The sequence below is a fragment of the Notamacropus eugenii genome, chromosome X (genome assembly GCF_028372415.1).
Source record: "Notamacropus eugenii isolate mMacEug1 chromosome X, mMacEug1.pri_v2, whole genome shotgun sequence".
NCBI classification, from domain to species: domain Eukaryota; kingdom Metazoa; phylum Chordata; class Mammalia; order Diprotodontia; family Macropodidae; genus Notamacropus; species Notamacropus eugenii.
The window spans coordinates 16,281,814-16,295,608 of NC_092879.1; positions in this window are offsets into that span (position 1 = coordinate 16,281,814).

Below are 13,795 nucleotides of genomic sequence, written 5' to 3' on the forward strand. Positions count from 1 at the left end.
TATGGGTGGAGACACAAACTCTGAGAACATTTTACTTACTACAGGCTTGCTTTCTGGGGAACCACCTCTACTCTCTGAACATTCAGAGGAAAAGTTACTTGTGGCAGAAGACGCTCTCGTTAACAACATTCCACTTACTATGGGCTTGCTTTCTGGGGAAACACATCTAGTAAAAATAACGAACATTTAATGTAATGGAGGCCTCTGAAGCATTCCTGATGAAAAGACCAGAGCTGAAGAGATAATATGACTTTCAAGTACAAGACTCAAAAGAAACTTTGAAAGGTAAATATGAAAGAGAAATCTTAAGCGACTCAATGAGGTTAAACTGTGTACTTTTCTTGAAAGGAAGATGAAATGCATATATTCTAAGAGTGTAATCATTATTCAAATAGGTAGAAGGATTCTCTATTGAAAGAGGGTTTGAGAGTGAGCCAATTAGGTAGGGATGATGCAAAACAAATAGGGGAGAAATATGGACACTCTGGGACAGGTTAGAAAGAAGAGAAAGCATGGGGAAAATGACCTCACATGAAATATGCATGCAAGGTAGAGGTTTTACATTACGTTGAAAAATGCTGACATGGGAGGGGATGTCACACAGACCATGCTTGCACCTCAGCCATCTAAATTCATTCAAGAAGGGAAAATACATATTGGTTCAATTGGTCCTAAAGTTCTATCTTACCCAACAGGTAAGTAGGAGAAGGGGATAAGAGAAAAAATAGTAATAAAAAGGTGATCAGATAGAAGAAGGCAGTGTCCATATACAAAATATACGTTAGAGGAAGGACAGGATAAAAAGAGAAAGAGAGTAGGAAAAACAGAAATAAATAGAATGGAGGGAAATGCAAAATTAGTAATGCTAGCAGTGTCAGAGGGATGAACTCACTCATAAAATTGAAGTAGGTAGCAAAATGGATTAGAAAGCAGAATAGAATCCTAGAAAGCTTATTTATAGAAGGCCTCTGGAAAACACTGAATTGGAATAGAAAGCAGTGTAGACAGATGTTGCTTTAGGTAAATTCATATTTTAAAAATTGAACTTTATTTAAGGAATTCTATAAGAATCTACATTCACAAAAAACCAGCCATGTAATCTTTATCAGAGAGCAATGTGATCTCTTTCTGTTCCTGCCCCTCGGCTTGGCACTCTGTCACCTCCTACATGCCACCTGCCAAAAAGGCTTTACAAAGTCCTCCATGCAGAAGCAGAAGAGACCTGCAGAAAGCTACCACCATGCCTGTTTCGGGGCTTGGACTGAGAACTCCGGCGTTGAGAGAGGAGACCTTGGTTTCAGTTGGCCCACCCACCAGAGAGTTCGGTTGCTGATTTGGGGAATTTAGTCCATCCCCCTTGGGGTACCCTGTGTCGGACCTTCACCTGAATATTACGTGTCCAAGCCCCATCTGTCTGCCTGCCTGTTTGTTTCTCCTCCTGCTCTTGCTTCTCCATTCTCAGCCACTCCTCATCCATATCCTGGAACAATGTGCCAGCCCCTCCTCCATGGGAGCACAGGCCCTTCCTGCCTCCCTTCTGTTGAATGGGAAAATTCACATTATCTAAAGGGTCTGCAGAATGGTTCAATTTCTTTTAATATTTACTTCATATTTTATTACCCCAATTAAATGTAACGTTTTTTATCACTTATTTTTAAAATTTTGAATTTCAAATTTTCTACCTTGCTCACTCGTCTCCCCCCTCATTGATAAGGCAAGTAATCTGATATAACTTAAACATATGTTGTCATGTAAAATACATTTCCTTAGCAGTCTTGTAAAAATAACTATAGACCAAAAAACACGTTGGAGAAAAATTAAGAAGGTTAAAAAAAAAGTATGCTTTAAACTGTTTTCAGACACCATCACTTCTTTCTCTGAGAATGGATAGCATTTTTTATCCTAAGTCCTTCAGATTTGTCTTGGATCACTGAAATGTTCAGAATAGCTAAGTTCTTCAGGACTGATCATCTGACAGTATTGCTGTTACTGTGTACAAGTATCTCCTGGTTCTCATTTCACTTTGCATTAGTTCATGGAAGTCTTTCTAGGTTTTTTGAGAGCATCCTGCTCATAATTTTTACTCTATGATAGTATTCCATTTCCATCATTTATCACAATTTTTCAGCCATTTCCCAGTTGATGGCTATCCCCTGAATATCCATTCCATTCCTACCAGACAATAGCTTCTGTAGATATTTTGTACATATATGTCTGTCACCTTTTTTTAATTCTTTTTAAAATCTCTTTGGGATCAAGTCCTAGCAGTCCTAGTGGCAGGTTGGAAGGTATGTGTGATTTTATAGCCTTTGGTCGTAATTCCAAATTTCTCTCAAAAGTGGTTGGATCTGTTCACAATTCTACCAACAGAGTGTTAATGTCTCAGTTTTCCCACTTCTCTAAATCATTTGTCATTTTCCTTTTCTGTCTAATTAGGCACATAAATATGTGTGAGGACGTAGCTCAGAACTTTTTAAATTTGCATTTCTCCAACCAGTAGTGATTTACAGAATTTTTTCATGTGACTACAGATAGCTTTGAATACTGCATCTGAAAAGTGAGTGTTCATATCTTTTGATCATTCATCTATTAGTGAATGGCTCTTCTTTTGTAAATTTGACTCATTTCTCTATACATTTGAGACATGGGGACTTTTATCAGAGAACTTTGGTTCTGGAATTTTTCAGTTATGATTGCTAATTGTATTTCCCTCCACTTTATTGGCCCATGTCTATTCCATTCCCTTTCCATGCACCATCTACCCCCTCAAAAGTGTTTTGCTTCTGAACACCAGTTCCCCCAATCTGCCCTCCCATCTGTCACACAGCCTGCCTTCTCTTATGCCCATCCTATCTTACTTTGATGTAGGATAAGGTAGATATCTATACCCAAATGAATGTGTATGTTATTCCCTCTTTGATCCAATTCCAATTAATTGTCTATGGTACGATTTTTATTTGTTTTGTTTTTAATTTATGAAATAAAAGAAGCCTTTTCATGGCATAGTACAATAAAAAAAGATGATTGCACGTGACACTGCAAATTCACCACGCACAACTTGCTATTACTTTCAAGCACACAACGAAATTATCCTATGCATTTCTTTTCTCCTTTCTCCCCCCCCATGTGGCTACCATTACACACAAATATATATCTATATATATACATATATACATATATATTAATATGTACATATATATAAAATTGTTCTATGCATACTTCTATTTATCAGTTATTTCTCTGGATGCACAAATCTTCTTTCACAATCAACTATAAATAACCTTTATAGTTATTCAGAGTATTTATAATAGTCAAAATAACATGTTCACTCAAGGTCATTCTTAAAACAATATTGCTGTTACTGTGTACAATGTTCTCTTTTATTGTTCTTTTTTTAAAAAAAAATATTTATTTTAGGTTTTCAACATTCATTACCACAAGATTTTGAGTTCCAAATTTTCTCCCCATCTCTCCCCTCCCCCCACCCCAAGACACTGTGCATTCTGATTACCCCTTCCCCCAATCTTCCCTCCCTTCTATCACACCCCTCCCATCCCTTATCTCCATCTTCTCTCGTTTCTTGTAAGACAATATAGATTTCTGTGCCCCATTACCTGTATTTCTGGTCTGTCAACTGAATGGAAAATAATTCTCAACATTCAGTCCTAAAACTTTGAGTTCCAACTTCTTTCCCTCCCTCCCCACCCACCGCCATTGAGAAGGCAAGCAATTCAATATAGGCCATACATGTGTAGTTATGCAAAAGACTTCCCTAATAGTCATGTTGTGAAAGACTAACTCTATTTCCCTCCATCCTCTCCTGCCTCCCATTTATTCTGTTCTCTCTTTTGACCTTGCCCCTCCCCAAAAGTCTTTACTTCTAATTACTCCCTCCTCCCATTTGCCCTCCCTTCTATCATCCCCCCACACTCCTTATCTCCTTCCCTTCTCCCCTACTTTCTTGTAGTGCAAGATATATTTTTATACCAAATTGAGTGTGCATGTTATTCTCTCCTTAAGCCAAATGTGATGAGAGTAAGCTTGACTTTTTCTTTCTCACCTCCCTCCTTTTCCCCTCCATTGAAAAAGCTCTCTCTCTCTCTCTCTCTCTCTCTCTCTCTCTCTCTCTCTCTCTCTCTCTCTCTCTCTCTCTCTCTCTCACTCTGTGTGTGTGTGTGTGTGTGTGTGTGTGTGGGTGTGGGTGGGTGGGTGTGGGTGTGGGTGTGGGTGTGTGTATAATCCCTCCAACTCCCCAAATACTGAGAAATGTCTCAAGAGTTACAAATAATATCTTTTCACGTAGGAACATAAACAGTTCAACTTTAGAAAGTCCCTTGCGATTTCTTTCCTGATTACCTTTTCATGCTTCTCTTGATTCTTATTTTTGAAAGTGAAATTTTCTGTTCAGTTCTGGTCTTTTCATCAAGAATGCTTGAAAGTCCTCTATTTCAAAGAATGACCATTTTTCCCCTGAAGTATTGTACTCAGTTTTGCCGACTAGGTGATTCTTGGTTTTAATCCTAGTTCCTCTGACTTCTGGAATATCATATTCCAAGCCATTCGATCCCTTAACATAGAAGCTGCTAGATCTTGTGTTGTCCTGATTGTATTTCCACAGTACTTGAATTGTTTCTTTCTAGCTGCTTGCAATATTGTCACCTTTACCTGGGAATTCTCAAATTTGGTCACAATATTCCTAGGAGTTTCTCTTTTTGGATCTCTTTCAGGAGGTGATTGGTGGATTCTTTCAATATTTATTTTGCCTTCTGATTCTAGAATATCAGGGCAGTATTCCTTGATAATTTCATGAAAGTTGATGTCTTGGCTCCCGTTTTGATCTTGGCTTTCAGGTAGTCCCATAACTTTTAAATTGTCTCTCCTGGATCTGTTTTCCAGGCCAGTTGTTTTTGCACTGAGATATTTCACATTGTCTTCTAGTTTTACATTCTTTTGGTTTTGTTTTGTAATTTCTTGGTTTCTCACAAAGTCATTAGCTTCCAATCGCTCCATTCTAATTTCTAAAGAACTGTGTTCTTCAGTGAGCTTTTGGATCTCCTTTTACATTTGACTAATTCTGCATTTTTAAGCATTCTTATCCTCATTGGCTTTCTGGAATTCTTTTGCCCTTTGAGTTAATCTATTTTTAAATGTGTTATTTTCTTCAATATTTTTGGCTCTCCTTTAGCAAACTGCTGACTCACTTAGCATGAGTTCCTTGCACTGCTCTCATTTTACTTCCCAGTTTTTCTTCTACCTCTCTTTCTTGATTGTCAAAATCCTTTTCAAGCTCTTCCATGGTCTGAGACCACTGCTACTTTTTTGGAGGTTTTGGATACAGAAGCCTTGACTTTGATGTCTTCCTCTGATGGTGTGCATTGCTCTTCATCTGAAATGATGGAAGAAAATCCATTTTCGCCTAGAAAGTAGCCTTCCTTATTCTTTTTTTTCCCTTTTGTGGGCATTTTCACAGACTGTTACTTCATTTTTGAGTCATCTTTCAAGTGGAAGATATACTGGAGGGACGTGAAATTTCTCATTTACTCCAAGGTGGCACAATCAAATGAGAGGAGTTTACTCCTCTTTTGGCCTGTGTTCTGGTCTGTGAGCTACCACAAGTTTTCATGCCCAAGATCTGAGAGTAGACTTCCTTCTCCAGAGGTGTCATCAGCTCCAGCACCCCAGCACTCTACCTCATCCCAGGACTTCCACTCAGGCTTGAGACACAGATGGGCTGCTCAATTTCTCCAAGGACTTTAGGCCCAGGGCTTTAAGAATGGATGCTGGGCCACAATGTCTGCCATAGCCCTAGATTCAGGCCTGGGCTGGACCCTGCTTCCTTCTCACCTGAGTGAAAGAAGTTTCTCACTGAACTTTGAAGCATTTTTGGCATATGTGGGATGAGAAATCTGGGAACCGCAGCTGCTGCCTGTGATTAAACTCCCTGAATCCTGCTCCAGTCCTGCCCATGCTGTGCTGCATGGCCAAGGGTGGGTTGTGCTCTGCCCCTGAGACTGATGTGATACACCTTTCCTGTCAGCCTTCCAGGCTGTCTTGGGCTGGAAATCTCTTTCACTCCATAGTTTTGTGGCTTCTGTTTTTCTTGGTTATAGTCATTTTTACAGGTATTTTATGGGCTATGGGGGGAGAGCTACAGCAGGTCCATCTTTCCACTCCAACATCTTGCCTCCAATCCCTGTTGTACCTTTTAGCAAGAAGAAGTTTCCTTTCCTTCCTTCATTATCTCTTTTAACTGTGCAGCTAATTGGTGCAGTGGTTAGACCACCAGTGCAGGAGTCAGGAGGACCTGAGTTCACATTTCACCTCAGACACTTGATGCTCACTAGTTGTGTGACCTTGGGCAAGTCACTTAATCCAAATTGCCTCATCCTAGGTCATCTCCAGTCATCCTGATGAATATCTGGTCACTGGACTCCGATGGCTCTGGAGGAGAAGTGAGGCTGGTGATCTGCACAGCCCTCCCTCACTCAAAGCAAAGTCAAGTGCAAGTCCTGGCGTTATTTCTCTGATGTCATGGTCTTCTTCAGCAGTGAAGGATGAACACACATACACACACACACACACACACACATACACACTTCTTTTAATTGGGTTTATCTTTGCTTTCACTTTTGCTAAGGTCACTTTTGCTACCCCTGCTTTTTTTTTTTTACTTCAACTGTAACTTAATAGATGCTGTTCCATCCCCTTACCTTTACTCTGTCTGTGTCACTCTGCTTCAAATGTGCTTCTTGTAAGCAACATATGGTAGGATTCTGGTTTTTTATCTGCTCTGGCATCTGCTTCAGTTCTGTGGAAGAGTCCATCCCATTCACAGTAATGATTACTACCTGTGTATTTCCTTCCATCCTATTTGTCCTCTTGTTTGTCCTCTCTCTCCTTTCACCATTTCCCACATCACCAGTGTTTTGCTGCTGTTACTACTTCCTGTTATGTTCCTCTACATTATGTCACTCACCAGAACCCTCACCCCCTTTACTTAATCTTCTCCCTTCCCACTTCCCTGTCAGGGAAAAGAGATTTCTATATTCAACTGATTCTGTATATTATTCCTTCTTTGGGCCAATACTGATGAGAGTGAGGTTCAAGTGATGCACATTGTCCACCCTCCCATCTTCTCCTCCACTATAAAAAGTCTTTCCTGCCTCTTCATGTGGTATAATTTGCCCGAGTCTACCACTCCCTTCTTTCTGAGCCCTTTCTACTTCTCTTTCCCATCCCTTCATACATTTTTGTCCTTCCCTCACATTCACCTAATACCCCTATTGTCTGTCTATGTATATTCCTTCTGTCTCTACTGTTAGGCATACAGTTTTTAACAGTTATAAGTATCATCTTCCTGTGTAGGGATGTAAACAGTCTAAGCTTTATTGAATCTCTTCTGTATTCTTTTTCCCTTTTTACACATTTATGGTTCTCTTGGGTCTTGATATTGGAGGTCAAATTTCTGTTTTAGTTCTAGTCTTCTCCTTATGAAGGCTTGAAATCCGTTTATTTCACTAAATAACCATTTTTCCCTTGATGCGTTATGCTTAATTTTGCCAGGTGAGTGATTCTTGCTTGTAGTCTTAGCTCTGTTGCCCTGTGGAATATCATGTCCCATAATTTCCAGTACTTTAATGTTGTAGCTGCCACGTCTTGTGTGATCCTGATTGTGACTCCCCAGAATTTGAAATCTTTCTTGCTGGCCACTTGTATTTTTCTATGACCTGACAGTTCTGAAATTTGGCTATAAGGTTCCCTGTGTTTTTTTGGGGGGGGATCTCTATCCTGAGGTGATTGGTGAATTCTTTCAATGCCTGTTTTGCCCTCTGGTTCCAGGGCATCAGGGTAGTTTTACTTGATAATTTACTGAAAGCTGCTGTCCAAGTGATGGAATCCTAATCAAGCTGCCCCCAGCCCCAGTAGTCTAACTTCATTTTAGGCCTCACCAAACAGCAGGCTCACTGTACCTACCTGCCCCCCACCCATATCCTAACTTCAGAACTTGGCTGTGCCTTGCATAATTGGAACAAATCTGACTTAGGAGATTTAAGAAGAAAACGCCTCATATTTCTTGTAATAATGCCTAACTTCAATAGGATTGGAGAAACCATGAGTAAAAACAAAATAAAACATAACACAAGAGAAGAGAGACTGCTTCGTTCTGCGTTCTGATTGCACAGTTCTTTCTTAGGATGTGGATGGCATTTTTCCACAAGAGTCCTTTGGGGATGTTTTAGGTCCATCCATTCTTATGAAGGGCTTAGTCTATGGGAAGAAGACCCCACACGCTGTGGCTGTTACTATGTATAATGTTCTTCTAGTTCTGCTGCTTTCACTCAGGATCAGTTTATATAAGTTTTTGGTTTTTTCTGGAGACCTCCTGTACTCATTTCTGACAGGACAGCAGCATTCCATTACATTCATATACCACAACTTGTTGAGCCATTCCCCAATTGATGGACATCCCCTAATGGTCACCACAAAAAGAGCTGCTATAAATATTTTTGTACATGTGGGACCTTTTCCCATTTTCATGATCTCTTTGGGATACAGCCCTAGAAGGGATATTGCTGGGTCAAAGGGTATGCACTTTTTGGAGTCCTTTGGACATAGTTCCAGATTGCTCTCCAGAAAGACTGGATCAGCTCAAAGTTCCACCAGCAATGAATTAGTGTTCCAACTCTCTTACATCTTCTCCAGCATTTATCATCTTCCTGTTTTGTCATGTTAGTCAATCTGATAGCTGTGATGTGATACCTCAGAGCTGTTTTGATTTGCATCTCTTTAATCAATAGTAACTGATTGCATTTTTTCCTATGACTAGAGATAGCTTTAATTTCGTCCGCTGAAAACTGCCTGCTCATATCCTTTGATCATTTATTAAGGGGAGAATGACTTGTATTCTTGTACATTTGACTCAGTTCTTTACATATATTAGAAATAAGGCCATCATCACAGACACAAGTTGTAAAAATTCTTTACCAGTTGTCTGCTTCCCTCCTGAACTTGGTTGCACAGAATTTGTTTGTACCAAAAAATTTCACTGTAATGTAATTAAAATTATCCGTTTTGAACTTCATAATTTCCTCTATGTCTTGTTTGCTTATAAAATTAACCATTCTCCATAAATCTGACAAGTACACTAGCCCTTACTCCCCTAATGTGTTTATACTATCAGCTTTTATACTTAGATCATGGACTCATTTGGACTTTATTCTTGTGGGTGGTGTCAGACATTGCTCTATGCCCAGTTTCTCTCACACCATTACCCAGTTTTCCCAGCCGATTTTGCCAAACAGTGAGTTCCTATCTCAGAAGCTGGGCTACTTAGGTTTATCAAATGGTAGACTGCTATATTCATTGTCTACTCTGTCTTGAGTACGTAATCTATTCCACTGATCTACCCCTCTAGTTTTTAGCCAATACCAGGTGGTTTTGATGGTTGCCACCTTATGATAAAATTGCCACTGTCCCCAGAACCATTCCCACAGAAACAATGTCTTCACGTGCTCAAGCTCAACCACATTATCCATGTCGATTACACAAGATCACAATAGTTAGCAAATCAGAAAGTAGCACCAGAAGGAGGTAGAACAGGATGCTTGACCACCAAACCATAGTAGGGGCCCACCCTAAGATGGCACCTACACTGTAACAGTAAACAGCTGACCTAGATTGAGCATAGGACATAGAGAGACTTCTTATAATATCATTATCATGCATACATACCCCCCAAAAATGGGTTTTTGTGTATGCATTATGGATAAAGGCATGTGTATTTCCTCTGAGGTTGGGACACCTCCTCCATTACCTTATCCCTTAACAAACTCCTCCTGACTTTTTAATATTAATCATATTCCTGTATTCTTTGTAAATTTTGATTGTGTAATCAGCATCATCTTCCATATAAAATTATATGTCTTGCCTTTACTGAAGTTGCTAATTCCTCTGAGGAACTTAGGCACTCGCCAGAGCATGAAACCACAAAACTATAATCAAACTTTCCAACTCACTTGGAGTAGAACTGGTTCTTTGAAATTCTTTAGAGATGTCCTATGGCATATCCACCAAATCCTCATGAGTCACATTTGGCGTCCCTGGGTGGGCACTTGTCTGTTTGAAAATTCCTGTGTCTTCAACCCTGAGGTAGGCCTATTTTTCTTTTTCTTAGCTGGACCATCCAGCTAAGCACCTAGGAAGGCTTGACTTGATCACTTGGGTCATAGTGTCCAAAGCCCTTGAAGCTGCCAAATTCACTCTAGACAGAAGATGCTCTGTTTGGGAATTTCACAGGGAGTTCTCTCTGAACTCATCTTTCTTTATCTTAAAGTGGGATGCCACTGGAGAGGTGAACTGTGGCTATAGGTGGAAATTCTGCAGGCCTACAGCACCAATCATTATTGTTAACCATTATAGGACTAAGTCCCTCTGTCCCCCAAGATTTACCACTGGGCTGTCTCTTGAATAATTGGAGCAATTCTGGCTTAGGAGATTTAAAAAGAAAACAAATGACTCATATTTTTCTGTAATAATGCCTTCAATAGGATCTGAGAGATCAAGAGAAATGACCTAGGGATTGTTCAATCAATTACAACACCATTAATAAACTTGACCATTATTGCAACAGGAAGGGAAATGGACCATGAAATGGTAAGTACATGGGATACTTAGGGGTTTCTCCCAAAATCCAACTCTGAGACCTCAGTGTAGGATGTTCCTAGCCAAATTCAATCCAAGCAGCCTTAAAGGGGAAGTCCAATTTGACCTCTTCTGCTGATCCTCTTCTCTCAAACCCCCAAATCCCACAAGCTCCTGGCACTACCCAGTCCTTAATTTCCTCCCACTCAAGGAGTGGGGCCCTCTTTCTCCCTCCTTCTCAATCCTTGACTCGACCACCCCACCAATAAACTTCGCATTAAGGAAGCAGCAGCCCCATCAGGATGGACACTTCTCAATATCTGACCTTCCCCAGATTAAGGAAAAGCCTGGCTTTTACTCTGAAGACCCCACTAAATTCCCCTAGGGTTTCAGGGAATTTGTTTTGCAATTTGACCTCACTTGGGGAGATGTTAATATCATTTTCCCCACCTGTTGCACAATTGAGTAGAAAAAGAGAATCTGGGATTTAGCTCAAGTGTTTAGGGGTGAATTGGATGTGTCTTCTCCCTCAAGGTATCCCCCAGGAGCCACTGGGGTTCCAGTTGCAGGCCCCAGATGGGATTGCCAAGAGGAGAGCAGAGATAGGACAAAAGAGGGACCATATGCTAACTTGCCTCATTGAAGGTACGGTGAAAGCCTTTAAAAAACAGGTCAATCATGAGAGGTTCAAGGAAATCACCCAGGGGCCAGAGAATGGCCCTGCCCTCTTTCAAGGTAGGCAGGTGGAAGCTCTCAGAAAATTTACCAATCTACACCCCATTTCACCTGAAGTGATTGCAATCCTTGGTACCCCAGACATCCAGAGAAAACTGCAGGCTTCAGCTTTGGGTCCCCAGACACTGCACAACCAACTTTTAGAAATAGCTGTTGGGGTACTCAACAATAGGGACTGAGCTGCAGTAGAGAAAGGAACCATAGGGCCAGGGCAACGGATAGAGAACAGGCTCAAATCCTGCCTGCCACCATATCTGAGTCCCATAAGGACCTGCCCCTAAAACTCCTGGAGAAGCCTCATGTTTTCACTGTCACAAGCAGGGCCATTGGTCTCCTAACTGTCCCATACCTAAGCAAAATCCTCCAGGTCCATGCCCTGTCTGCTAACAGGAGGAGCACTGGAAGAGGGACTGCCCTGAAAAAGAGAAGGCAAAATCTAGAAGACCATTTGTCTGATATTTTACTCTGGGGATTCCCTTCATTTATAGATTGGACACGATGGCAGGTATGGTCGCTTCTAATGATTAAGCTTTAAACAAATTATGGGAACCAAGGGTGACAAGGTAGTCTGAGGACAACATAGGGTTTTATATTTTTATTTAATTAATTTATTGGTTTTCAGTTTTCAGCAATCACTTCCATAAGTCTTAAATTTTCTCCCTCCCTCCTCTTTCCCTTCCTCTGCTCTCCTTCCCCAAAGCAGCATGCAATTTTATATGAATTCTTCACATACATTCTTATTAAACACATTTTCACACTAGTCATGTTGCATAGAAGAATAAAAATGAATGGGAGAAACCATGAGAAAAAAACAAAATAAAACATAAGAGAAAAGAGTCTGCTTCATTCTGCATTCTATTTCCATAGTTCTTTCTCAGGATGTGGATGGCATTTTGCTGCAAGAGTCCTTTGGGAATGTTTTAGGTTCTTGCGTTACTGTGAAGTGCATCAGAAGCAGCCCTCGCACTCTGACTATTACTGTGTATAATCTTCTCCTGGTTCTGCTCGTTTCACTCAGCATCAGTTCACATAAGTCTTTCTAGGTTTTTCTGAAGTCCTCCTGTTCGCCATTTCTTATATCACAATAGTATGCCATTACCTTCATATACTACAACATGTTGAGCCATTCCCCAATTGATGGACATCCCCTCGATTTCTATTTCTTGACCACCACAAAAAGAGCTGCTATAAATATTTTTGTACATGTGGCATCTTTTTTCCATTTTCATGATCTCTTTGGGATACAGCCCTAGAAGAGATATTGCTGCGTCAAAGAGTATGCACATTTTTGTAGTCCTTTGGGAGTAATTCCAGATTGCTCTCCAGAATGATTGGATCAGCTCACAGTTCCACCAACAATGAACTCTTCCACCAACTCTTCCACATCTTTTCCAGCATTTATCATCCTCCTGTTTTGTCATGTGAGCCAATCTGATTAGTGTAACGTGGTACCTTAGAGTTGTTTTGATTTACTCTATTCTAAATGCTGTTATCAATAGTGATTTAGAGCATTTTTTCATATGACTAGAGATAGTTTTAATTTCTTAAATTAAAACTACTTGTTCATATCCTTTGACCATTTATCAAGTGGGGAATGACTTGTATTCTTGTACATTTGACTCAGTTCTCTATATATTTTAGAAATAAGGCCTTTATCACACACACTAGATGTAAATATTCTTTCCCAGTTTTCTGCTTCTCTCCTAATCTTGGTTGCATTGAGTTTGTTTACACAAAACCTTTTCAATTTAATGTAATCAAAATTATCCATTTTGTACTTCATAATGTTCTCCATCTCTTGTTTGCTCATAAATTCATCATTCTCCATAAATATGACAAATACACTAGCCCTTGCTCCCCTAAAGAGTTTATACTGTCAGCCTTTATACCTAAATCATGTCCCCATTTGAAGTTTATTCTTGTATATGGTGTCAGGCATTGAAACTGGGTATACAGTTTCCACCACACTGTTATCCAGTTTTCCCAGAAGTTTTTCTCAAACACTGAGTTCTTATCTCAGAAGCTGGGGTCCTTGGGTTTGTCAAACGGTAGATTCATTGCATTATATTCATTGCTGTATTTATTGATTGCCACGCCTTGAGTACCTATCCTATTCCACTAATCTACCCCACTATTTCTTAGCCAATACCAAGTGGTTTTGATGATTGCTGCCTTATAATACAATTTGAAATCTGGTATGACTAGGTCACCTTCCCTAGCATCAACATAAGAGTTTGAAAAAACTGTTTTCTGGGGCAGGAGCAGACCTTAAAGCTCAGATGAGATCTCCCTCGACACATCTGAGCATACATGTGCAGCCCTGGCAGACTGTAGGCTAATCCACAATCCCTCAGTACCACTTATAGCCACGAGAAGAGGCCAACCACCTGCCACCTCTAATCTTTCCCTCTAGATACTT